This window comes from Acanthopagrus latus, chromosome 16, assembly GCF_904848185.1.
Source record: "Acanthopagrus latus isolate v.2019 chromosome 16, fAcaLat1.1, whole genome shotgun sequence".
Classification (NCBI taxonomy): Eukaryota; Metazoa; Chordata; class Actinopteri; order Spariformes; family Sparidae; genus Acanthopagrus; species Acanthopagrus latus.
In genome coordinates this window covers 7,994,924-8,020,475 of record NC_051054.1, presented here as the reverse complement: position 1 = coordinate 8,020,475, position 25,552 = coordinate 7,994,924, and the positions used below count along the sequence as shown (strand labels likewise).

Below are 25,552 nucleotides of genomic sequence, written 5' to 3'. Positions count from 1 at the left end.
AGCTTTGACAAGTGAATAGTACTAATACTATTATTATTATAGCTTAGCCCACCAAGCTAATGTTCCTAAAGCCGTGAAAGTTCCGCCGGTGTGCTCGTTATTATGACACTTTGTTTCTAAGGCTGGCTCCAGGTCACTGGAAGTATCACCCATAATTGCTTCCCCAGTGACCTCGCATCTGCTGTCAAAACTTTTGCATAAGCATGACATGAATGGTGGTTAAAAGTATTTTTATGCAGCACTACTCCTGCAAAAATCTCAAATAAATTCAATTTTTCATTCCTGCTATTGGAGTTTTGAAACCTCAAACAAGTAAAATCACCATAGGATATAATTTATTGCATTTATTTGTCTGTGGATGACTTTTTGGCACACATGGCTGTGCATGCACATCTATATGTGCATGCACAGCCATGTGTCATTTATGCAACATTTAAAACAAGAATGCTTCTTCATTTTGGTGTATTACCTGTAACACTTCTTGTTATTATTTTTAGTTTTCTGATCAAAAGATAAGAAAAACATTTTTAAGAAGACATGTTTCCACAGGTAAGAATGACTCATGCACAACTTCCACTCTTGCTGCACCCTCTACAAAAAAAACTTACAATGCCTGCACTTTGAGGGACATGAAAGAGGGCTGCTTCCTGTTTGTGTGGTGTGTGTGTGTGTGTGTGTGTGTGTGTGTGTGTGTGTGTGTGTGTGTGTGTGTATAGAAGCACCTTGAGACGAAGTACCAGGAAGTGGGTTCACAAACCTCCAGCAGCAGGTCTGCGGGCGGTGGAGGGAGGGGGCTCGTCGCCTCTTCGATACGTGGCACCAAAAACAACTTCCATGACTTCATCACAGTTTTGTTTTGTTTTTTTTTTCTCACAACAGGTTACTTTCCAACATGGAAACAGTATCAAGTTTGTGGCTTCATTCATCTCTTCCTGCACAACAGGTGTGTAGTTTTTTTAACTCTCCAGTACCCAGTCTTCATTCACCTTTGACCTGCGCAGTTGAGCAACAGAGCGCGGCGGCATGTACACTTTGTAATTTGCGTTATCAGAGGTGGGCTTGCCTCTTTGTTTGACGAAAGAGGTGAGCAAATAGCGCTGGATATGTGCTAACTGTGCAATGTTGCTTATCTGCGCTCACACTGCTGAGAGTGAGGTGGCTGCAAGCCCCGCGTGTGTGCACGAGTCTGCGTCGTCGCGCAGTGTCACAGGTGATGCAGGAGGGGTAATTAATCACCAGACGAGGGCTGAGGTCAACGCTGAGCGATGAGGTTAGGTTAAGGGGGCTATGCTGAGGCTGCTTTTGTCTGCAGAGAACAGAGAGGCACGATTAACCCCCTTTTGGACACACATACCAGAGCTCACAAACCTGCATCAGACACATCCCCAAAAAAAAAAAAACTGTGCTGCTAATGTCAGCGGAGGGTTCGGATGCTCCTCTGTGGAGCTGAGCTGCAGTGTGAGCTGAAAGAATGTGGTCAAACTTAAAGCAGAAGTTTTCTGGTGAAATCTGCTCACTCACTTGCTAGTTAAGAGTGAGATGAGAAGATTTATGCCACGGCCAGAAGCTGCTCAGCTTAGCCTGGCTTGGCACAAAGACTGGAGACAGAGGGCAACAGCTAGCCTGGCTCGGTCCAAAGGTAACAAAAATCTGCTTACCTGCACCTTTAAAGCTCACCAATTAACAAGCTGTATCTCGTTTGCTCGTAGAAGCCATTTGGAAGACAGTGCCCATATTGCAGAGTTAGCACGCTAACTAGCTAGCCCAAGCCCCCGCCTGTCCCATAATACCATTTGTACCATCGTTTCAAGCTGGTACAAAATGGTGTTTCTTCAAATTCCTTCAAATTCTGTCTGTATTCTACAAATTACACCTTTAACCTGTACAGCAATCCAACTATGGAAACAAATAATAGTAGCAGTTTCCAGTCTTCATGTTGCTAAGTACATTTAGCAGCAGTTAGCACAAAGTTACCAGTATCTGGCCATCAGGAGACTTCATAAATCACCTCAGTACTGTGACTGGCCTCCTTCTTCTGCGTAATGCTGTGTATATTCCCAGCCCAGGGCTAAGCTAAGCTAACTGGCCACAGGTTCAGATTGTCCAGCTCTGATCAGCTCTTTGCAAGAAAGCAAAATAAGTGTACCAGCTAAAATGTGGAGGTGTGGCTTTAAAGCAGAACATTTTCCCAACTTAAGAAAGTTTTTGGGTGGAGGAATATTTCATATATTTCACATCTGCTCTCTTGTCAACAACATATTTCATGCGAGAGAAGAATACTACAGGTAAAGATAAAAGCCTGTACAATCTGTTAAAAACCAGACATGCAGATGTATGGGTAGTAATAATGACTCACTTGTTTTGCTTACAGGAGTGATGAGTCAAATCTCAAGCTGTGACGAACCAACAATGGCAGTGATGAATGAAAGAAGTCAAATTGATGACATTTACCCTGATTCATTTATAATGCTCACGTATGGTCACAATGCAGTGCGTTGGAGCAGGAGGGGGGAGAAAAAACAATACATCAACGAGACATGTGTCACTCACAGCGATCAGACCTTTGACCCTGCTGTCTACCTCGCTTGCGCATAGTGAAAGTACACCTTTACCTCTCGCCTGCGCTCCCTTTCAACTCTGTGGTTGATTTGTCAGTGGCTTCACTGGGGGGATTGTGGGGGGGTTAGAGTCTTGTTTTGCAAAATATTGAAATTCTTAACGTAATTATGGGGATGTCTTTTATAATTTGTGCTAACAAGGGGCCCTCTCATCCGAGCGCTGATCCCTTCCTGACTATTATTACCCCGTAGCGTATATATTCCCGTGTTTTGGGAAGTTTACCTTCTGAATACAAAACAATACAAATTACTGACTTTGAGTGACGGAGAACGGCGCACACCAAAACACTTGGGGCACTTTCATCTCTGGCTTCAAAGCAAAATAATATCGAACTCTGCCATCTTTGTGTTGCACTTGTGGTGCATAGAAGCTTTCTCATTATCAGTTTCCCTTACATACATGCCTCTTGGTAATCACATACTTCATAATGTATGTCATCTGATAATGACACCGTAGCACTTTTTAATCTGTACATGTAACACTTCGCAGTCATGCAGTTTACTCGGCTGCCTGCAGCACACAGCAGGTTTTATCTTTGTAGGTCTACGGCTATGTGTGTCACAGTGAGACTGATTGCAGATCAGCTAAGACAACAGTCACAACCACTCCCTGATCCTGCTGGTTTAACCCAGGCACTCCACAGCCCTATTATCTAGTCGACTGAGACTATGACACACAGCTTACCCTGTAATGACCATTAGCCCGGGCCAGGATCCAGTGTCACATGTGCTCTACCCCCCCTCCGGGCTAAGTGGCAACCCCTTGACCTGCAAAAGAAAAGAAGAGAAAACACACATGTGTTGAGCAGAGGAGCGGAGAGGTGAGGAGCCGTCAGAGGAGAGCCCTGGTGATGGCTGCATGACAGGTTGTGGAAACACACCCTTCCACTCCTAACTGTGACAGAAAAACAAACACAGAGCCACTAAACTCGCTGAGCCCTGCGCTAATGGACAAGCGATGACTTTTCTTACCGTAACGCGCCGGCCCAGTGGAAACAGGGGACAAGGGCCGACCAATGGGAGAGCCCGTCCCGAACCCGACACTGTTGTGCTCTGGGTTTCTGGTCCACTGGGCCGAGTGAGTCACAACCTCAACTTCCCCCTGAGTGCTGAACCACTCAAGTCTTCCTGTCTCATGACTCCCACCATCATGGTCCGATGGGAGGCAAGTGGCCCCTAGCAGATCAACTCCTGCTTTGTGTTGAGGTAACTTCAGTTTTGCAGCTTTTGGCCATCATTTCCTTTGTATATTCTAACACTGTTGTGTATTAAGTTACTGCAGAGATCTGGGTACAAGGCAACTTCACTGCAAATGAACATAATGTAACATACAGGAAACATAAGCTATCGGACAAATTTCAAACCAGCTTACACTTTAGCAAGATTATCCAGCCCAGTCGCCGGGATATAATATTAGAAGTTAACGTTTCTGGAAAGCACAGAGACGTTTGTGTGTGTCATAGGCCGTGTGTCATGTTGACATTTGTGCAAAACATGTCACATCAGGTTCACATTACATGTTGTGTTACATGTTAGGTGGAGGGGATAGTGGTTACCGGCGACAGCGCTGCCAAACGGGCGACCACAGTGCGAGTCTGCGTTTTAGCATTTCAACATTCACTGAGGCAACCGAAACCAGACACTTCTTCAGGGAAGTTGGACCATCTCCAGCCTTGCTTGTGGCAACCAAAACAGGTATTTTAAGCCAAACTATAATGTTTTCCTTACCTTAACCAAATGGTTTTTGTGTACAAAAGCAGCTTAAACTTAAATGTAAAGTTGCAACACAAGAAGAAGCTTTAACTTATCTTAGCCTCTACTGGTTTTGCAGGAACATACTTAGCATTCATTCACGGGATTGGGTTGCATTATCAAAACCAATAGTTTCCAACTTTTTTGCTCATAAATCCGTAATACAAAGCAGTGTGTGCTTGTGGCCCTTCATCAAAGCATGCATGTTGATGAGTTATGAGAAGCGTGTCTCAAAGAGTGATATTTCATCTCTTGACAGTAATCTTAATGAAAAAAAGGGCAAATTTTCGAAAACTTTTTTTTTCCTTAGCTTCCTTGTTTGGAATTTGTAGCAACTTGTAGGTTGGGAACCACAAATCTTAAACACTTAATTAGAAGTAAAACCTAAAGTGTGCAGACCTGATTTGCCAGTAATAATCCCCTTAAACTACAGCAAGTAGGTCAAAGTTGAGCCAAGAAGTTGTTCTGTACACCATAGGGGACTTTTACATGGACAGTTTGTCTAATAGTTTTGGCATTTCTGAGTCCACACCTGGGGGTTAAATTCAAAACCTCTATGACTGTCTGACTGCTGGTTTCTCTTTCTCAACTCTACCTCTACAATTTACTCACTGTTACGGGAATGGCTGAAGAAAATTCAACTTTCTTTGTGTTTCTAGGCTTTTCACAAACACACCGCGACCAAAACAAAAGGTGGATTTCAAGACGTGATATGTGGAAGAGAAACTACGCAGTTCGCCGACTCCTCACTCATGTCCCAAGTGACGGTGAATGAGGTTAGCGAGAAGCCACTGAACCATGCTACGGCTAAAAACAGCACGTTTCCTCGCACATGATTCTCGGTTTTGTTTTTGCAGCATCTGTTTCCTCTGCTGGCACCAGCGCGAGAAAACAACCTCGTTCTCACTTCTTGAATGCAGTTTTTCAGTTTCCCATCAGCTCGATACTGATTTATATGACCTCAGCACACCAAATCACACACTCTCTAAATAAACACACTCCTACACCCCCTCGGCTATGCAGCAGCCCATGTCAAACCTGTAGTTCGCTAGCCAGCTGTTCTGAGTCACTCAGGCCTTTTAGAGGTTGAGAGCAGACAGAAGATGACATCAGTGATAGTCTTACAGGAAGTCCTCGCTCCTCGTCTTGTAACCAAGGCCAAGTCTGCGCTATGCACGGATGACCATCTTGCATCAAGGATGCAATTCTGAGTTACGTGAGGTTGATGAAAGAGCAAAAAATTTAAGTTACAAAATGGTGAAAATATGATGCAGTATGAGGTACTTCAAGGCCACAGATGTTTTTTTTTTAAAAAGGGGGGGCAGCTGAAAGAGAGAGGGGAGATAGCGGGACAGAGAGGATGGCTGGACTGAAGTCACCCTCCTGGTAATGGGACCGTGGCTGTATCATTTTCTTGTTTGAGTTGTAAACAAGGCCTGCATATCTGGCCTTGGGAGGTTAGGGAATAGTTAAAAGTGAACTCTGTCTCTCTCGCTCGCTCTCTCTCTTTATGTGTGTGTGTATTTCACAATGATCTGCTGGCTGAGGCTCAGAGAGACGCAGATAAGAACTGACTGTGAGAAACCGCAGATCTCACACCCACACACTAAGAAAGAGCACAAAGAAACACACAGGCGTACGCACAGGAACATGCGCGTTCACATGCATGCGAGGCGTACGTGCGCGTGTGTAGGAGCGCACAAAAGCGCCGACTTCAGGAAAAGACATTTCAGCAGTTGACACAGGGTTCGCTCTGGGGGGGGACGTATGTGAGGCTCCTCATGACTGAGGAATTTAGCTGGAAGAAAACACCACAGAGATTGTTTGGAAGTGTCTAACCGGCTCCTCAGATTTCTCAAGGCGTGAAGACTTCCATCGAGATAAGGGACTCGTCCTGAAAACCTGTCCTGTGCTCACCCCTCGAGCCTCACCTGCTTACCTGCTGCGACATGCACTCGCACAGTTCGGCAGGAAAAAAGGATTAGAGCGTAACTTTACACAAAGGGCTTTAGTTATGGTGGTATCAGGATATTACTAAACCAACAATCACAAACCCAGTGTGTCCACAGCATGCAGTTTTTGAGACTTTTCTTGAAACTTTTTTCAGGGGGTGACAGGCAGTTGACTCAATTTAAGACTGTTATTATTAGATCAGTGATGTGACTCCAGTCCAGAGTGGTATATATGAGAGTTGTACATTAGATCTGAGTCAGACAAAAAGACTTTTGGAAACTTTTGAAGCAAAACCACTAACTTATGAATGACTGAATCACACAATCTCCCTCTCACAAGTGAAACGTTGAATTCATTAGCACAAAATACTTTCTTTTCAGCTGGTTTTACTGCTCTGTCTGGCCTGGTTACTCTGCAGTGTCTTTATTAAAAAGGTAAAATATGAGGTCGATTTTGAATGTGTAAGCGTTAAACCATTTCTCAATTTGGCACACTGAAGGAGTTTCTTGCTACAGCCTTTCTTGATCAGCCAGCTAGCAAATGGTGGCTAATGTTAGCTAATGTTAACATACCGGTACTTGAGAAAGAGAATGCTGGGTAATTGACCACTATTGAGTCACTTTACCTTTTTAATGATTGTTATGCAAGTTCTAAAGTAATACTAAAGGTAAAACAAGAACCAAACTTTAATTTGCATTTAATTTCACCATTTCTCAGTTCAGTGTGCTAAAGAATGTTTTTAGGAGTGTTGTGTTATGACAACCAGCTTGGTTTTGGTGAGTATGTTAGCTAATGCTAGTGAAATTCAGATAGATCTGCTGGTTTACTTAACTTAACCTTACACTATGTTTGAGCAGATCACACAAAAGAAGGAATTGTTTTTATTATAAATATAAATAAAGAATTAACTATATAGCATGACTCTTTACACTCTTGAGAGCCTTATTTGGGCCGGTATGACTGCTAGCTAGCTTATGATAGCATTTTAGCTCATAGCAAATGACACTGATAAGTCACATTATAGAAGCTAAAGACAGTCTAACTGCAATAAACAAAAATGAAAGATTTTTTTCCATTGTCCTGTGTAGCTACTAAGAGGTCAAAGTTCAGTAGCTGTTACATAGTCTTGCTTTCGGTCTTGATTATCCAAGTTAAGACCTTAAGATATTTCATCATAATCTATCCTTTTTCAATTTGCAGTTCATTTGTACTTCCCCGATGAAGACTTGACTTGAGGCTGGGTTCAATTGAGATTCACTTTGACAAGTTTGAGACTATGATCTCCCCAAAAGACTTAAAACCAGCCCCGCGTCTACCCAAGAAAAAAAACCTGAAGCACCTACACAATAGCTCTTTGCTGGGGAAACAATAAATTTGCGCTCAGAGGGGGACTCATTTGGGCTTTCCACACTGCAAATCAGGCATCATTGTTATCGGAGACACAAAATAACAGGCAAGAAGGGGAACATGATGTGTGAGAGCAGACTGAGGCCCAGAGGAAGGCAGCAGCACAATGCTAGGCAAAGGAGATCTCAATAAATCACAGCGCTAACCGATTCCCCACCTGTGTCCGCTGTCTTCCCAGAAACACAAGAGTCACACAAACAGCTGCCCTGCGATGGAAAAAACCTTCACGACCACGATACCCAGACGCAAACTCACACAATCAAGAGTTCTGGGATATCAAACGGCAGCAATGTGTAGAACAAACTACCCCTTTAAGGCACAAATTGTTGTTTTGGCGCAGGATTTTTCGGTATGACGTTCCACAGTGGCGCACACACAGCTGTACAAATTCATGCTTTGCACACACGCGATCAAACAACACAGCCATTAATTTGATTAGAAGGCTTTGAACAATTTCCAGTATTTTCGGTCTTGAAAGGGCATTGTGGTCGCAGCTAAAGCAATAGCACTGAATTTAATCACCGCCATCCGCGAACCGTCATGATATTAACAGTGAGACGTCCCAGGCTTACAGCATTTCCCAGTGAAAGGTCGTCAGTGTTTTCTGGAGCTGACGCATCGACTGTGTGTATGTGCGCCGCATATGTAAACACATCCGAATGTGTATGAGCATACAAACACATACAAATGTGTATGAGCATGTGTGCTAAAGGGGGGAGGGTTGTTTACTTGGGCAGCCTCTCAGAGAGTGTCTCCTGGCCAGCTCCCACTTCCTGCCCCTGCGCCTGGAGCAGCAGCCTGTCTAGTCAGCCACCTCGGGCTGACAGTGGGACCACATGCTAAAAGACTTATTGGCCTACTTTAGAAGACCTATGGGAAGGGAAGGGGGACTATATGCCTGCTCTGGGTGGGGCTGGAACTGGTTTGAAGGGAGATTGGGGGGTCTACGGGGTGGTTTTTTTTTTTTTTTTTAATAAAGCACTCCCTCCCCTCTCTCCCTGCTTTTCCTCTGAGTGCTTACAGCTGCAGGGATGGAGAGGGGAGGGTTCGGGGGGTGGGTGGCGGGGGGGCATAACGGAACAGGCTCAGCATAGAGAGAGCCCTTCATGAAGTCACATCTGGACCTTTCCCAGAGAACTCAATGGAGCGGAGAGGCTAATGAAAGTCTTAAGTTATGTAATTGAGCTCTTCCATGTGCACCAGACGGTAATGCTGGCTTGATCCGCGGCACAGGATGTTACAGAAAATCCTATGGACATTTATGTTCCCGGCGAACTCAGAACCCAGGCTCGCGTTGCCACCGTCACGTCCGTAGCAGCCCGCTAACCCAGAACTCGAGGATGTGAGCTGAGATCCAGGCCCTTACATGGAGCCGCTGCAATGAGAGACTTGGCCTGTGAGGCATAACAAACAGGGTTTGGCATTTACTGCTACTAACAGGCCTGCTTAGGTTGATGTTGTTTTTCTGTAGTCAGGCTTCCACTGTCCAGCAGCAGTGGAAAATCACGAGAGAATTATGAACATTAAGCACGGCGCATGATTAAATGTGGTGTACAATAATTCTTTTTGAACCTTGTTCAAAGTGTAAATGATTGTAATGTAATTTCTGGGCCCTTGCAGTTTATGACAAACACATGTCCGCTGGTGTATTGTTATGCTTAGCAGTGACTCGAACAGAGAAGCCGTAAAATAAGCCGCCAGGCTGGTTATGGGCGGGAGAGGGGAAGAGAAAAAAACCTGCACTGTAGGATAACATGGTGAGAGGTGGAGTGATGAATGGTGGAGAACACACTGAATAGTATGTGCGCGGATGTAAATAAGCCTGTAGTCATGTATGTAGCAACCTGGGATGGGTGTAGGCCGCCGCAATCAGATTGAATAAAGTCTCCGGTAACAGCTCCGGCTTTGATTTACCTTCCACGGCCGAGGGGAGAAGAAAGAAGAGTGGCAGAAGCGGGGGAGACGCTCCTGAAATGAACACCTTGGTAAAACCTGCCGCTGTATAAAGTGTCAGCGTCGGGCCTCTCTGTGGCACCGTGCCAAGCTCAGAACCACTATCACCTCCGCCACCATCACCACCACATCGCTGTGCCTTTTTCGGGAGGAGGCTAATAGTGACGGAGGGGGAGATAGGCCAGAGCGACGATACATTACCTGCCAATTAGACGAAGGGCGGGGGCAATGAGGGGAAATGCAGACCATATGGGAGGCTATGTGAGAGGCCATCTGACCCAAGGGGCCCACAACTCTCACATCAACACTCCTCGCCAGACTGGACCTGTTTGAAGTCTTACATAATGCTCTGAATACCACCCTCTTCTCCGTCTTCCTCCCCGGTATTTCCAGCCTCCTCCTCCTCTTCCCTTCTTGCCCTCTGCTTTCCACTCTGAGACCACAACCACAAGGACTGACCCCAGCCAAGACAAACAAAAGCCCAGAATCAAATCAATTTTCAGAAGTTATGGTGCGACTATTACGGCTTAACACGCCGCTGACAAGCCGCGTGAGACGGTCACCTCATGAGTGCATGAAGAGCGAAGGTGCTTACGTCTGTGACTTAAGTTATCGGACACACATAAGAGACATAACAGCTGCCGCCACAGCGCCCAGTCCTTCTTCATGCATCCTTTAACTTGCATCAGTAATCCTGATGATTACCTCCTGGAAGTTTCTCAGTGGAATCAGGCACACCTCCGCACAAATGTCTTACTCCAAATCATTACCGGGGCCTTTCCTTGTCTTCACAAAAGACACAATGATATATGATGATACATTGATTTATGATTTTTCAAGTGAAAATGAAATCACCGGAGGTAAAAGCTAACGTTAGGCTATAAACGAACTACATCCTGGTCACATGACTTCACAGTCGTGACCACAAGGCTTCCTACTACTACACTATACACACATATACATGCGAAAACATCCTTAGTGTTAATCACTATTTTTATTTCAGCCATCTATAAAAAAAAAAAAAAAATACACAATGCCTTTAAGACGAGGAAACAGGAAGTGCAAAAATGTTGAGTTGTTTTCCAAGTTTGAGGACTCATTCCTGCGGTGCGCCATGAAAGCGTTATTGATCTTCTCATCTAACTCTCAGCGAGAAAGCCAATGAGCAAGGTTTCTCAAAATGTCAAACTATTTCTTTAATCTGTACACACATAAACACACAGTGGCTGTTCTGCTGCCTCAGTCTGGCTAGTGTACACGGACGGCTCGTGGCCAGGTCCAGTCAGAACCAGAAGGGCCAGAAGCAGCTCTCTGGAAACACTGACTCACCAGCCAGGGGCCTTAACTCAACTCTACCTCCTCGCAGCTGGCAGACAGGAAATATATTATTTTATTTCTACAACACCTTTATTGTTACAACACAAAACATAACAGAGCTAAAACAAACTGGTGAGAACACCATGCCGCGGTTCAGAGGGATAAATCTCACACCTTGCACAAACAAGCCCCAGAAACTAATGCACATTAGAAATAAAGCAGCACTCCTAATCCGCCATAAAAGAGAAAAGAGGAGAGAGAGTAGGAGACAGAAAGCTTGTGTCATTATCGTGGTTGGACCCCTGGGAGACCGCTGGCCCATCATAAGCCTCTTATTAGACGACTCTCCTCAAAGAATTTGTGGTCTAATCTTATAAAACTTTGAACACCCGCTCCCTGCATGCTCCACCACTGCTTTATTAGTCACAGTTTTTCAGTACTCCAGTGTGGTAAATGGACTTGTTATACTTCGGGCTCACTTTGACGGGAGCCCTGTCTGAATTATGGTGTCAAAGCACAGGGGTGCGGAAAGGTGTTGAGGTGTCGCGAGAGTGACACAGGTTTGTTTCACGCCGTTTTGCGCCGTTGCTGAAAGCTGAATCTTTCATCAGCCCAAACCCTCTCAAACCCTGTGCTAAGTCAAATGCAACAGCAGCTAAAGTGAAGTCATACCTTAAAAAAGAGAAAAACACATCACAGATGTGTGTGTTTATATTGTGTGGTTTCATAGTATTTGTGTATTTACGTTTGAAGTAAAGTGAGTCTCTCTTACCGGGTAATTTTACCCACTCAAGACAAACTTATCGCTAGAGCATCATCATAACTGTTGTTGAAATCTTTCTTTTTGCCCTAACTAGGGAAACAGGAAACATCAGTGGCAAAGGAAGTCAGAGAATAACAACAACAGCAATAGCTGTGGTGAAAGAAGCAGCTCAGAAAATATGAGAATTTAACCATTTGATTGCCTTAGAAGTTAAGAGCAACGTGACTTTTTGCAGAGATCCTGTGTCGCCGACGGACAATTTGATAGTGTTGGTGTTGGCAATCACGATGTAAACAAAGGAGATGAAGTACAACAGGAGAACGTTCTATTTTAAACCACTTGCAGTCAGCTTGTAGTGAGGGCTGGAGGTGCGTGAGGGCAGCGCGGCATTGTTTTCTGCGTATGGGCCCTTTTGTCTCAAGTGTGCCTTTACGTAGCTGTGAGCTTCAACCACATCCACATCCACATGTTTACATTTACTGTTTCACTTTGTGAGAAAGAGCTACAGCACAGGTTTGCCACAGAAATGACTTCACAGGGCCACAAAGATTGTTTTCAGCATTAAAGGAATAATTTGGAAATATGGAAATATTCTTGATGCTTTTCTTACTTTGAGTTAGATGGGAAGTATGGGGCTGGAGCTGGGAGGTGATTAGCCTAGCTTAGCATAAAGACTGGAAACGGGGAAACTGCTAGCCTGACTCTCTGTCTAACTTGGAAATATCTGACACTTATGTCCACAGTTTCTCAGCAAGGTCACTGCAGAAACAATTCCGGGTGATACTTCTTGTACTAGCTTCTGGGTTAGCCTGCAGTAATCCGTCACCCGTGCAGCCCTCTATGACATTTGTTAGTACCGAGGCCTGTGGACTATGCAGACTGACTTGGACGCTGTCCCTGTAAACTGTGTCTGTCCTTTATCAGTGCAGTGAAACCTGTATTATTCTCTGTTGTATCAGGTTTGCTGGATGCCGTATTCTCCATATTCGGGCCCCACTCAATAAGTGAGAAAATATGTTGTTTTTTTTTTTAATTTGGAGGACCTCAGACCCGGTTTGCCTTTAAACCACACCTCAGCTCGTTCTGGGAAAAAAAAAAAGAAAATCATCAAACCATAAACTCTACACCCCCCTGCGATCACTCCCCAGTCCAGGGTTTAGTGTGAATCTGAGTCCAGCACCTGTGTCCAGGGCTGCAGAGACCTCTTGGTCTCCAGGCCAAGTTCCATGTCCGCTCTGATTATAGCACCAGAACAATGCAAGCCATTGTGGCGCAGCAAGCGTGGAGTCTGTGCAGTTTTCTCCATCATCTCTTTCAAACGCTCTCATTCAGCACACACGCACACACACACATTCATGCACACAAATGTGGTGTAATGGACTACAGAGTTGAGTGAACCACATAAAGGTAAAAATGTATGGTGTTTTTTTTTTCTTTTTTTCCCCCCTCCTCTGTGTGAGGATGAAATATGGTCGACTGGGTCCCCGGTGCTCAGGCAGCCTGCCAAGACTTGAAGCAGGCAGTTGAAATTCATCACATTTAGACACACATATGCAGTCACACACACGTTCCCCCCCACTGCAGGAGACCTCAGGCCACAGGGGAAGAACAATCTGACATGCCACACAGCGAGGCTCTCTGCAATTAGACAGTCACTTTATCACACTACAAACTTCTCTCTTTCCATCTCTCTCCCTCTCGCACACACAGCCCCAAACAAACACACTAAGGTGTAATCACTCACAAACACACTGCCAAACTCAAAACTGCTATTATCTGTCATTAGGGACACACACACACACATAGAGTCAGAAACACATTTCGCAGCCCCACATCCTCCATAAGCAAACACAGTCGGCCTCGTGCTACTCGCCAGCGAGTTCCAGAGAAGTGCAGTAATACACAAAACCCTCGCAAAGAGAGTTATTAACAGTTATAAATAGAGACGTGTTATGTTGGGCCTGTCCCTCCGGGGGAAGCCTAGGGAGGATCAGTCGTAGCCTCCGCGACCCGCCACCTTTAACCCCCTCACCCTCGGGGTACAGTGGACGTGCTGAGAGTCAATGATGTCCAGAGGGGTACATAGGAGTATTAGCTTTTATATGGTCTGTGCTCAGGTCCCCACCCCCATCCCCCCTCGCCCCCCCCATCACCCATTCATTTCCTGGAACACATCTTGAGTTCGACTATTCAGCCTGTGAACCCATTTGAACACGCAAACTGATACATGTAAGGAGATTTTAACACATGCTCAAAGGCATGTACGTATGTATACAAACACACACATACACACACACAAGTACCACCCTGACCCCGCCATTTGGTGTAACCTTACATTTACAGTGCGAGCAAACCCATCAACAAGTCACTGGAAGACTGCCGGCACACACACACTCCTGAGCTTCCAGCATGGCCGGCTTCCAAGGTTCAACATAGGTTTTATTATTATTCATAGAAAAACCATGGACTCTTAAATCAAGATTTAAGACTGAGTTGAATCGTCTTTATGTACACAAAAACCCAACTAAAATTTGACAAATTACTTTGGGATACACTCCCCAAAATGAGTCCTTCTTATCCCAAAATATAACGTTACTATCATGAAACCTTTGTAGCTCCACAGATGCAATCCTGGAGCCTCTCATCCACATGTGGTCACAGCAGAGCAACCCATCAACCAAGAGGCTCACAGTGTGAGCACGGGGTCAGATGTCATGCAGTGACTGGCCAATAAAGGGAACATAATACTCAGGGCAAGGATTTTGTCACCCTTCATTTCACTGCATCCCGTATCCCTGCTCGGCACTATGATTATAAATAAATAGCTAAACAGGACTTAAACCCAGGCTTAGAGGATTATTCTGATTATACTAACTAAACATCAACATGCAGTATGTGCAACGGATGACACAGCGAGGCAGGGCGTGGAGTAGCTGTGGTAGGGCAAGACACTCGCAACTGGCATGGAATAATTAGAACAAAGTTCAGATACTAACCAGGAGTTTGATGTTGAGAAATGGATTAAGATTAGCCACAGCACGTTTTCACCTGGAGTAGTACAGTCATTCTAATAACGATAAGTAACTGTGGGCCTATGACTATATCAGGGCCTATGACGCAGACATGTCAAGTAGCAGAAACTAGCTTAAGGAATGTCATAATTCAGCGACCGTTTCCTTCTGTGGTATTTTGGTGTTTTTTGAGGTTGTTAGTATCGTGCATCAGTACAGTCACAATCAGTAAGAGTCAGTTGAAAATGTTTATCTCTGAAAATAAATGTTCTATCAAATTCAGCACATTAAAGGTGCAATATGTAAAAATTAGCCAGCTGTCAAATTCATATTCTGGTCAAATTGGGTAACCGCTAACTGCTGCTAACTGTAGCTCCCATTAGCTAGTTGGCTCAGTTGGCTGTGCAGCTAGCGGCCCTTCTAGGCAACTCTGCTTTACTGCACTACACATCTACAACTCTTGAGGTACAAAGCGGTATTAAGAGACAGGATGGGCCGGGGCTAGCTGGTTAGCATGCTAACTTTAGTAGACATCTGTGCAACACAGTACACAGACGTCTTTCACACTATTGTGCCTTTAATTTCTGTTAATGTTAATAAACTAATATACATATTACAAGTTCTGTTATTAGCAACCATCAGCATAAAATCGCACCCATGTCTTTGTCTGTGGTCTACATTTTAGTCCCAATCAACAGATCGTACAAGACTTACTTCAACATACCTATGGGAGTTATTTCTCAAATCTATGATGTAACTTCGATGAAGCAAGGCACCCGGTTTAAGTTATAGCGCAACTCCCACACTACATTCAAACTAAACTGCTATTTGGGCTCAGGCAGAGCTGCTATGGTACTGTCTCTTTGAGTCATTTCAAGTCCCATTTGACAATAATTTCTCATCACAACAGACGGTCTTAATCGTGACTGAAATAATAGAACTCTCAAAATGTTCTCCCCCCCCCCACTGTAAAGGCTGCAGATGTTTCCCTCATCTGTTTCTCCACCACTAAACCCCCTGTCTCCAAACAAACCCTCTGAGTACTATGTAAGCAAAGCGGAGGAGAGCGAAGTCAAAAGAAGTCGCCAGGGATGATAAACAAATGCAGTCCAGCTCGACATCAGTTCTGATGCAGTCGGACGTGTAAACACTCAAACCTCAAGACAAGATGGACTGACTTCCAGGGCGCTGGGACAAGGTGTGAACGCCTTCCATGGAAGATGTAGCAGTAGCATATCATTGCATGTGTGTGTGTGGGGGGGTGTGTGAGTGTGTGTGTTGACTCATTAGAACATTATGTCCAGGACGTACAGCCCAGCAGCAAAGTCAAGGCTTCGCAAGTGTGTTTGTGTTTCAAACCTTGACACTCCTAACGCTGCTTTTGTACACATTGTTTTTTTCCACGCAAACCCGTTTCGGTGTCCTCCGCTCTGAAATAGTTTGAAAAGGAAGTGAACCCGCCTGTGGGGTGTTCTCCCTTCAACGACACCTCAGATCAGTGTCTCCTTTCACTCTTCTGATCTGCGTAGCTGCCATCAAAGACACCAGAACTGTTAGGCTGAGGCTGCGATGGGCCTGGCCCTGCCTGCAGCACGCAGACACCCTGAGCTATTTCTCTTTCTGTGTAAAGGTGGTTTGGTTTCAGACAGGCTGCTACAGGCCTGCATCTGGGATCACGAAGGGCCGGGGAGACTCCTGCCTGTGTGCTCTCCTGTGTGTGTGTGTGTGTGTGTGTGTGTGTCATTGTATATTTGCAGGGAGTGAAACAGATTTGCTGGAAAAGGCCAGACGGGTTGCTGCATGCTGCTGGTCGTGTGTAATACTGTAACATAATCTTTATATAACCCCTGTCAAAAAGAAATATAGTTTATGTAGAACAAAAATGCCTTAAAATATTTTTTTAAAAATACATCAAAATACATAAATTGCTGTTTAATAATACAACAAATGTAAACAAAACAAAAAAACATCAATAAGAGCTCACTATTACATTCTTAGCAAAGAAATACATGAAAACAATATGTGGTTCTAAAGGTTGCTAAATTTTGTTTTAAGGCAAAATCTTCACTGTAGCTGCTAAGCTAAATGTTAGCATGTAATGTCTATATAGTAAATAATGTCTTTTTAAATCAGTTCAGGATCAAGAATTCTTGATTTACCCGCGGCAAGTCATTTTATGTTTTAAAAGTCCCGAGCTCCTTCAATTGTCGTGAAGGTCCAGAAATGTTTTGTGGTTTAAGAAACTTCACCCGATTCTTCCGACATGAGGCTGAATAGATGATGACTGAATTTTCATTTTTGGGGGAACCTTTTCTTTAATGCGTGTTAACTGCTAAACAAAGCAACGTGGGAAAATAGATAAGCTCCCAACTTGACCTAAGTCCTCAGCCTCCAAACAGTTGCGAGGTTATAAATACTTTCGAGGACTGGGCCCAGGTGTGGTTTAAAAAGTAATCAGTGCAATCTAATGTAAAACACAAAGGTACGCGGTGATGATATGTTCAAACCAGTGTGACATGTGTCCTCATTGTGGATTGTTTTTGTAGTCACTTAAGTCTTGAGAAGTCTTCTTGGCCCAGAGAAGAATTCAGTGAATCATGGCAGTCAAGAGGAGATGATGAACACGAGGCACTCTGGAGAAACTGGGTCAAAATATTCCACAATACGGGGGCCGTGCTCTCTTATTGTTCAAGTCAGATCATCTGAAGAATTCTTATCTCCACCTCTCACAGGATGACTCACTGGCATGACACAGAGTAATCTCAGCTAACAACAACAACAATGGGAAGCTCTTGTAGAGTTGTACAAACAATCTCACACAATCGCCGTTCTGGAGCTTTCGGTCCAAATTTCAACAACATCCAAAGAAACTGGTCTTTTCCCGCAGAATCCAGAATGTTTCGAAATCATTTCTAGCCATCCTCATCTCGTGGGGAACAACTTGTTCAAGAATATCTGTGGAAGATCACGGGTATCGTCAATAAGCAACTTGACACAAATTCTTGAAATTTCAGAAGCTGGGGATATGAGTCTCTGTGAACAGCCTCACGATAATGATATACTGTCAGGGTTAATCCTTCCCGGCCTGCACTCATCTGTCAGGGGAAGGGTGATTGCGAAAGGCGTCCTTGCGTCAGACACCCTGTGACAGGTCTGATGAGAGATGATGGACGTGATTGCACTTTACGCCTCAGGTCCTCTGACTGTGGCGGGGCCACATTCAGGCAGGACTAGGCACGCCGAACCTCACGAAAAAGAACACGTTGATTACTTTATTGGCCATTATACGTTACACACAGGCTGGAACACGTGAAAATACACAAAACGTCTTTTTTTTTCTTTTTTCTTTTAAAAGAGGTCAGATAATAGGGTCATTTGACAGTGAAGCTGCCATGAAGCAGTTCAGCGGTGAGTTCACGTGAACGCCGGCAGTGATCGACCTACTTATCTCCGGTGCTTTACCTTCACTGTACATTAAAACTGTTTCTTTTAGTGTGTTTGAAATAGAAGATAGAGCAGAGATAGAGATCAAGCCCTGCAGAGGCCTGATAACGACCCATTCATTTGGATCAGGTGCGTTGGAGCAGGGAAAACTTCTATAACTCAACATAACGCAGGGCAGGGGGGCCTCCAGGACCTGGATTTAAAAACACTGGCCTCAAAGTACAGCCTCACAGAACCGCTAGCACGGCTCTTGTGCTGCGATCCAGTCGACGTCGGAGGTAGAATTTCCAACTTAAAATTTTCAACTATCCCTGAAGCGTTCCAAGTACACAAGGCCAAAAAAAAACTTGGCTGATTGTGACAAAGTAATGTCTCTTTGGCAAAAGTACACACAACTGAACCCCTCGGCGGAGCAGCCTCCTCGCATAGACGAATTAAATAGAGAGGGGGAAACGACAGAAGTTAAAAGATGCCGTTCTACATGGAAATGTATCAAAGTGGTCCATCCAAAGATTAATATAAGTTCTGTAGTCTACAAAAACATCCTACCCCCTCCCCTCGGGTGCTATGATTGTTGTGTGATTTCGGACTTTGAGTGACGTTCCGTTGTACTTTTTCCATTGGAAGTGGGACGTTTTGGAGTTTTTACTTGTTTACACTTTTGCTTCATCATATTCACAGTGTTAATTATGTCGGTGGTGGGTTTTCACACCTTAGATTTATGACTCATATCGTCAGGAGGAGAAAATAATAAGTAATAGAGGGAATGGGAGGAAGAGTGTCATTTTTGCAGTGAAGCTCAGTGAGTGGTTATGCCAATACACAAGGACAGATATGTGTATTTATACCTACAGTATACGCTTATGCACACATGCGAACCTGCATATAGAACAGAATAAACATTAGCCATCTACACAGTGTGGACCTGTAACCATGTTTTTTATTAGTGCAGTCGTTTCTTCGATCCTCTTTAAAAACAGCCAGTGGGACCTTGATTGGAGAGATTTTGAATGGCGACCCTGGTGATATCTTTTGAAAATGTGTATCTGTGTACGGTATTTTTATCTAAATCTCAAAAAGCACACATATGAGGCCAAATGCCAATGGAATAATGACAGTGAAGGACCCGCATCAGCTCATGGACTCACTCAAAAAAGTCCTCTGTGTTATATTTTCCAAGCGGGGCATCCAGGACAGTTACAGTGAGTCTATTTGCGCACATTAAACCTTTCAACGGGACCCATTTCCGAGCCGTTTTCGATGCAGGAACATGCCCGTGTACGTCTCCTTTTTACTTTTTACATAATAGGAAAATCAATCAACAGGTGAAGGCTGCCAAAGGAGGAGCCTGTGAGGGGTTTCTCCCAGGAGAACATGTTTGAACCGGGAGATTTTATAAGCTTGTCACATATAACCTGATTGCTAAACAAAATAACAGTTTCCACGCCCAAGGGCTCCCATTGTGCCAGGTGTGTGTGTTTGTGTTTGTGTGTGTGTGTGTGTGTGTGTGTGAGCCACATCTGGTTGGTGTGGTGTGTGTCCAGTATCTATCTGGTGTCTCAATATTTTTCAGTCAGGGTGGAGGGGCTGTTGGAGTGCAGAGAAAACGACCAGGACCCCCTCCCTCCACACCCTCATTCCAGTTTCTTACCGTAAATGTGCGGTTAACCAGAAAAAGCTGTTGGTGGGGGCTGAGAAAAGTCTTAAGGGAAGTGCGCTCTGACAAATCCCGTTGTTTGGTAACGTCGAGGGGCACTGTTGATGTGTTTGGGCCGAGCCAACGACCCGCCTGAGGAAACTCACCGATTATTATGACAGAGTTCGTGCACTCACATGCACGTTTGCCTCCGTAACCTCTGGCTGCTCGCGAGCATCCGCGGGCCAAAAAGTCGCCCCCAGACGGAGGGAAGAAAAAGAAAGGATAGAGATAGAGTGGGAGGGGAGAAGAGAAGGGCCCAAAAAAAAGGAAAGAAGAGAGGCTGTGAATGAAAGAAGCAGATAGCGAGAGAGAAGAGGAGGGAGAGAGGAGAATGACAGAAACAGCACGAGAGCGAGAGAGAGAGCGGCGAGGCAGAGGAGGGGAGGAGGAGGAGGAGGAGGAGGAGGGAGTGACTGAGCATTGCTTTTCAAGAGCAGGGAGAGAACAAAGGCTCCTTTGTGTGCAGTGCTGAGAGAGTGAAGTGGAGCCAGGGCTTAGGGAGTGTTTAACAGTGTACACCGACTGCATTCCTGCAATGTGATTACAAGACGCTTTTAATTTATACTCAGGAAATGGACTTAACTCTTCCCTCTCCTCGCATTCCCGCACTCTCTACCTGTCTCTGTTTTCCCTCTTTGCCGTGCTTCGTTTTAAAACGTTTTTAATGAGGCCGCCAGTCAGATTAAATTGTACCGCACGTGTGCCTTTCATTTGTTTTTGTTTTTTTGGTGAATTCATACTGTACAATCCATTGTAGGGGCATCGGCTCTGCCTGTCCGGGCAATAACCATTACAAACTCGATCCGTGTGGCCAAACAGCTGATGAAACTCATGTAACTTCATTTTCAGAGAGATCACAAAGTTTTCCGAAGGTGCCTCTGTAGCTACACTGTATTGGGATTTTGGAAAATGCCTTTAAAGATAATGCGTAAGACATCTGCGCGGCCATATAAATACTGTACTTGGGGAAACTTTAATATTTCACTCGGCATAAACATCATAAAGCTCTAATAAGTTGAGTTGATAATCCAAGCTGGCACAGAGTGAAATAACATGATTTTTACAGCCTTAGAGCTGCACAGAGTTGCCCTGTAGCGTTTTTTTATGCAAACAAGCAGAAGCTATGCTGACATTCGGTTATGAAAACACAATGTGAGTATGTATTACTGACTGTGTATCCGGCTGTTTACCTGTAAAATACTAAATTCTGCTAAAAACCGAGCACAGGTTACGATTGATAAGACTGAAACAAAACTGGAAAGCTGTGGGATATAACACCAAAACAAAGGGCCAAAAACTCTATACTGTGTATTGTGTGTTGTAATCCATTGATAATGTGAAAATATAAAGCTTAAAACTTGCATTAACATGTGCTTGGACATCAGAAACAAGCTGCTACAGTGAAGTGATCAGCAAACAGTTGCCTATTTGCACACAGAGCAACATTAGCATTCATTTGGAGGTCACCTAATGCTCCTTTTAGCTCATCTTTGGTCTCCTCCAACTCCTGCACAAAGGGAACTGTTTTGCTTTCTGGCTGCTAAATGCTCGATTATGTTCAATGCTGGGCAGATGAGCATGCTGAGGAATCGTAGAGCTATTTCCATGAACACTGCTGCATGGTACAGCTGGGAACGATGCAAATACGAGCAGCAAAACTGAACCAAAACCAGGAAAAGTTGCAGAAGAGGAAACCAAAACAGCAATCTGAAAGACGCTAAATGAGGAAAACTGCATCATACAAGGTTTTGTCCAACATTAGCCATCTGACAGATAGTATTTGACACATTTGTATGTAGGTCAACCGCTGAATCGGCTGCACAACAACTTCTCCTCCTGCCCCTGAATCACGACAGCATTGTTTACAAACCGGAGTGCCATTACATATTGTGAGCAGCCTCCATTATCTAATTTAGCAAATAACATTTGGGCCTCACAGTCTCCTGACTGGGTTCGCCAAGTCAGAGAAGGACTGCTGGAGAGATGGAGGGAGGGTGGAGGGGCAGAGCAGAGCAGAGAGGGAGAGATGCGAAAGGATCCAGAGGCCGGGGGTCAGGGCACGTGGACGTCAACCTCTGGCCTCACTGCTTAAGGAAAAAAACCAAAAAAAAACCCAGTCTGCGTCTGGAAGTGATCATCACAGCTGCTTGTTATCAGGAGGAAACATCTGATCTCAGATCATCGGCTCACCTCCTCCTCCTTCCCCGTCTCCTTGGGATGAATACAAAAAGTGCAGTCTCAGTGTGTCCTCCATACATGAGATTGGCCACTAACTGCTTCTTTTACAGCACACTTCCTCTCCTTCTCTTTTTTTTTTTGTTATTCCACCCCTCACCCCCACATACCCTCCACCACCACCTCCCACTGTATTCATACATTCAGATGTAAGCTAAACCTCCTCGCGCTTCTCCCTGCTCTAAATCCACCTCCTCCTCCTCCTCGCTGCGTGATTTACTTTCTTCCTCTCCCCTTTTCTCTCCCGACATCTCTAGCTCAGACCTCAGTTCCAGTAATGAGGCTCCACATTGTCCACCTCGCTCTCAATCTTCCATCAAGCGCTAGTGAAAAAAATATATTTTATTCAGCTCCAAAAGAAAAGCCAGGGGTGGGCCGAGAAATAGAAAAAAGGCACCAAACAAGAAAAAAAAAGTTTTTGAAGACTCTTTTAAGAAAAGCGGGGCAGGCCAGCTCCCACCCACCAGATTAGCTTCTCCTCAGAAAGACGGTATAAAGATTTAATTAGCCAACCGTTTCTGTGCGGCCCGCCATTCACTCTTTTATCTGTTTTTCAATATGCCCACTCTGCATTTTCCAGACCACCTCAAAAACCTGAACTCTGTTGTGTTTTTTTTGTGCGCGCTCCTTTCTCTTCCCTAATCAGAAATGCAGGTCTGCGGTGAAAGGAAAAGGGGGCTGGAGGGTGAGTAGAGCGAAGGGGGGGGGGGCATTTCAAATCGGGTGAGGAGGGTGAGGGGTGTTACAGTATATTGTCCATCAAAAACAATAGGCGGTTTTATATTCAGCCCCGGATTAAGCGGCCAATCAACAGGTCTTGAGTGCATGAAGACCCGCATGAGGAGCTTATGTGTGTGCAGTTAGGCGGCTAAGCAAACTTGTGTGTGTTTGTGTGTGTGCGTGTGTGGAGCCTGGTGTAACCTGGCTGCGCACCAGTAACGCTGATATATTGGAAAACTGCATCTGTTTCTCTCAAGTTTTTTTTTTTTTTTTTGCTATTTCATCCACTCCGAGCTACTGTTTGCGATCACCCAAAGCAGATGTTGATTCAGAACTCCACCCGTCGATCTGGCGAGTGAAAGTTTACAGGTCTCGAGGAGGACTGCTGCAGTTAAAGTTCTTTTTTTGGCTGCAGTCGGAGCGGCGTGAAAACGGGTAGCCCGACCAACGTGACGTCGCTTGAGTCGACTTCATTTGGGGTTTCAGACAAGAAACTTCTGAAAATGAAAAATATCTGGGGCTGAGGAGAGAGACAAGCGAGCTACTAGCATTATTAATCTTCAACCAAAACTTAAGAGGTTGAGCTGCATTCTGGGTAATGTAGGCTCTGGAAAGGCGGTTTTTGGTTTGTTTGCGTCGATTTTGATTTGAATTTTTTGAGCCTAACAGCGTTGTGGGAGTTCTATGCAAAATTTTTGGCGTGCTAGCAGACCTTTCCAAAACCCGCTAACATCTGACTTACATGGGATTTGCTGTAAAACTTATATTTTGGATGGTTCCATGTGCCGAATGACGTTGAAAATGATTTGTTCCCTTCCAAAATGACCCATAAAGGTGTTTTCTGATCTGCCATCTCCTTAGACAATATCAAGAGGTTTTGCGGTGCTACAACAATTTCATGTTGCTTCCACAGGAGGGTGCTTCTCTGGGACATTCTCTTTGATGCGTTTATCAGCGTACGTTTTTTTTTTTTTTTTCGTTTTTTTTTAAAATTAGGTCATACTTATTAGTTCAGATTTAGTTTTGTGTTGTTTCAGTGCCAACAGGAGAGGCCAGACCCTCCCGACAGAATCTGAAACGCAGCTGAGGTTGGAGGGGGACGGAGGAGAAAAGATGTGGAGGAGTGCAAAGTAAAAAAGAGGTGGACGAGTTTGGAGGAGGCAGCTCAGAGCGCCCGAGGGTCTGTTTTGTCAGTTGAGGAGAGACGGAGTGTGGTTAAAAAAGAGAGGAGCAGTGGGAGACTAAAGGCGGGAGGCCGGAGGGGGCAGGAGGGGAGGGAGGCATGGTGAAAGTTAGTCTGTATGAAATCCCTCTTTTTTTTTTTTCTTTCACTTTACATCAAAGCTGAGCCCGGCTATAGAATTCAAAGAGGCAATCTGCATTTCCATGGGCTCCTCCTGACCCCCCCCCCCAATCCACCACCACCACCACTACCTCCACCCCACCTTCCTTCTCCTCACAAACCTCTCCGCCAACCACAAACCACTCTCCCATCCCACCCACACCTTTCTCCTCCACTCACATAGCAGGACCATTGTCATCCAATCACATTACACCCCGACACACACACACACACACACACACACACAAACTGTAACCCCGTCCCCCCGTCCAGACCGCTTGCCCCCACACCTCCCTCCACTTTCATCTCCTCTGACACCTTTCTCATGTTCAAGTGTTCAGTAGTCCAACACTAGGAGCTGTTCAGGGTGGTTGTAATACTCAAAAACAAACAGAACACAGAACAGGGTCGCTTATGTAACCAGTTTATGAGCATTGTGTTCAGTAATCCTTGCAGAAAAGTTCTTTTTTGCCGTCAATGAAGTCAGAAGTCAAGTTCAGCTACAGAGGAGGATGCACTCAAGGGCACATCAGCAGGGCAGACGGTTGCTGACACATATTATGTATCCATGCTGATGTCTAACCAACACTTTATTGATATTTCAGGGTTTTAAGTCACTCGAATAGCTGATGACACAGATGTCAACGAGGGACCCCAGTGCCGACCAGACTGACAGGCAAAAGGACTTTGCGATGCAGGTGTGAGGTCATCGAGGGCTTGTGACTGATATACGAAATTCCCTGCAGGCTACACCGTCTCACTGAACAACAAGTTTGGCCTTTGCTGTGTATGAGGGTCACGTCTTCATACACAACATCCTTCAAAGGATGCGGCCACCGGATTGAGACACAGCTATCATAACTATTATACCTGTTTAACATCAGCACGTTACTGTTGTGACTGTAAGAATGTTAGCATGCTGCGCCAAATAATAGCTTTACTGAACTGCTAGCCTGACTCGTAGTCTCGTTTTGTTGGATTAAAAAATAAAAGACAATAAAAAATCATGTACCTCAAGTCAGAAATGCACAAAGCATGACAGATTCTAGTTGTTCTTGATGTTGCCTAAATATCTTCAACTGAGCAAGCTGATTTATTGAGGTAACGACAGTACAGGCGCTGTCAAACAGATGGGCGCTCCCTGACAAACCTGATGATTATAGCTCAACGGCAGCAGCCTCCAACCATCGTAACAAACACACTAACAACAAACACGTGAATCCAAAAAACATGACAGATTTCAGCTTCAAGGGGGAACATTTTGTTTATTTCTTTTTGATGAAATAATACGCTTGCTTGTTTATTGGCAAAAAGCGATACGCGGAATCTGTTTGTTTG

At 44.7% G+C, this 25,552-nt stretch overlaps 1 long non-coding RNA gene across 1 annotated transcript; it reads left to right on the top strand.

The window, feature by feature from the left end:
• The first annotated feature begins 823 nt into the window (after window positions 1-823).
• On the top strand, window positions 824-25,193 carry LOC119004813. The gene is made up of 3 exons (XR_005070316.1): window positions 824-943; window positions 4,155-4,313; window positions 24,820-25,193. It is a non-coding gene; the product is annotated as an uncharacterized LOC119004813 (long non-coding RNA).
• The last annotated feature ends 359 nt before the right edge of the window (window positions 25,194-25,552 follow it).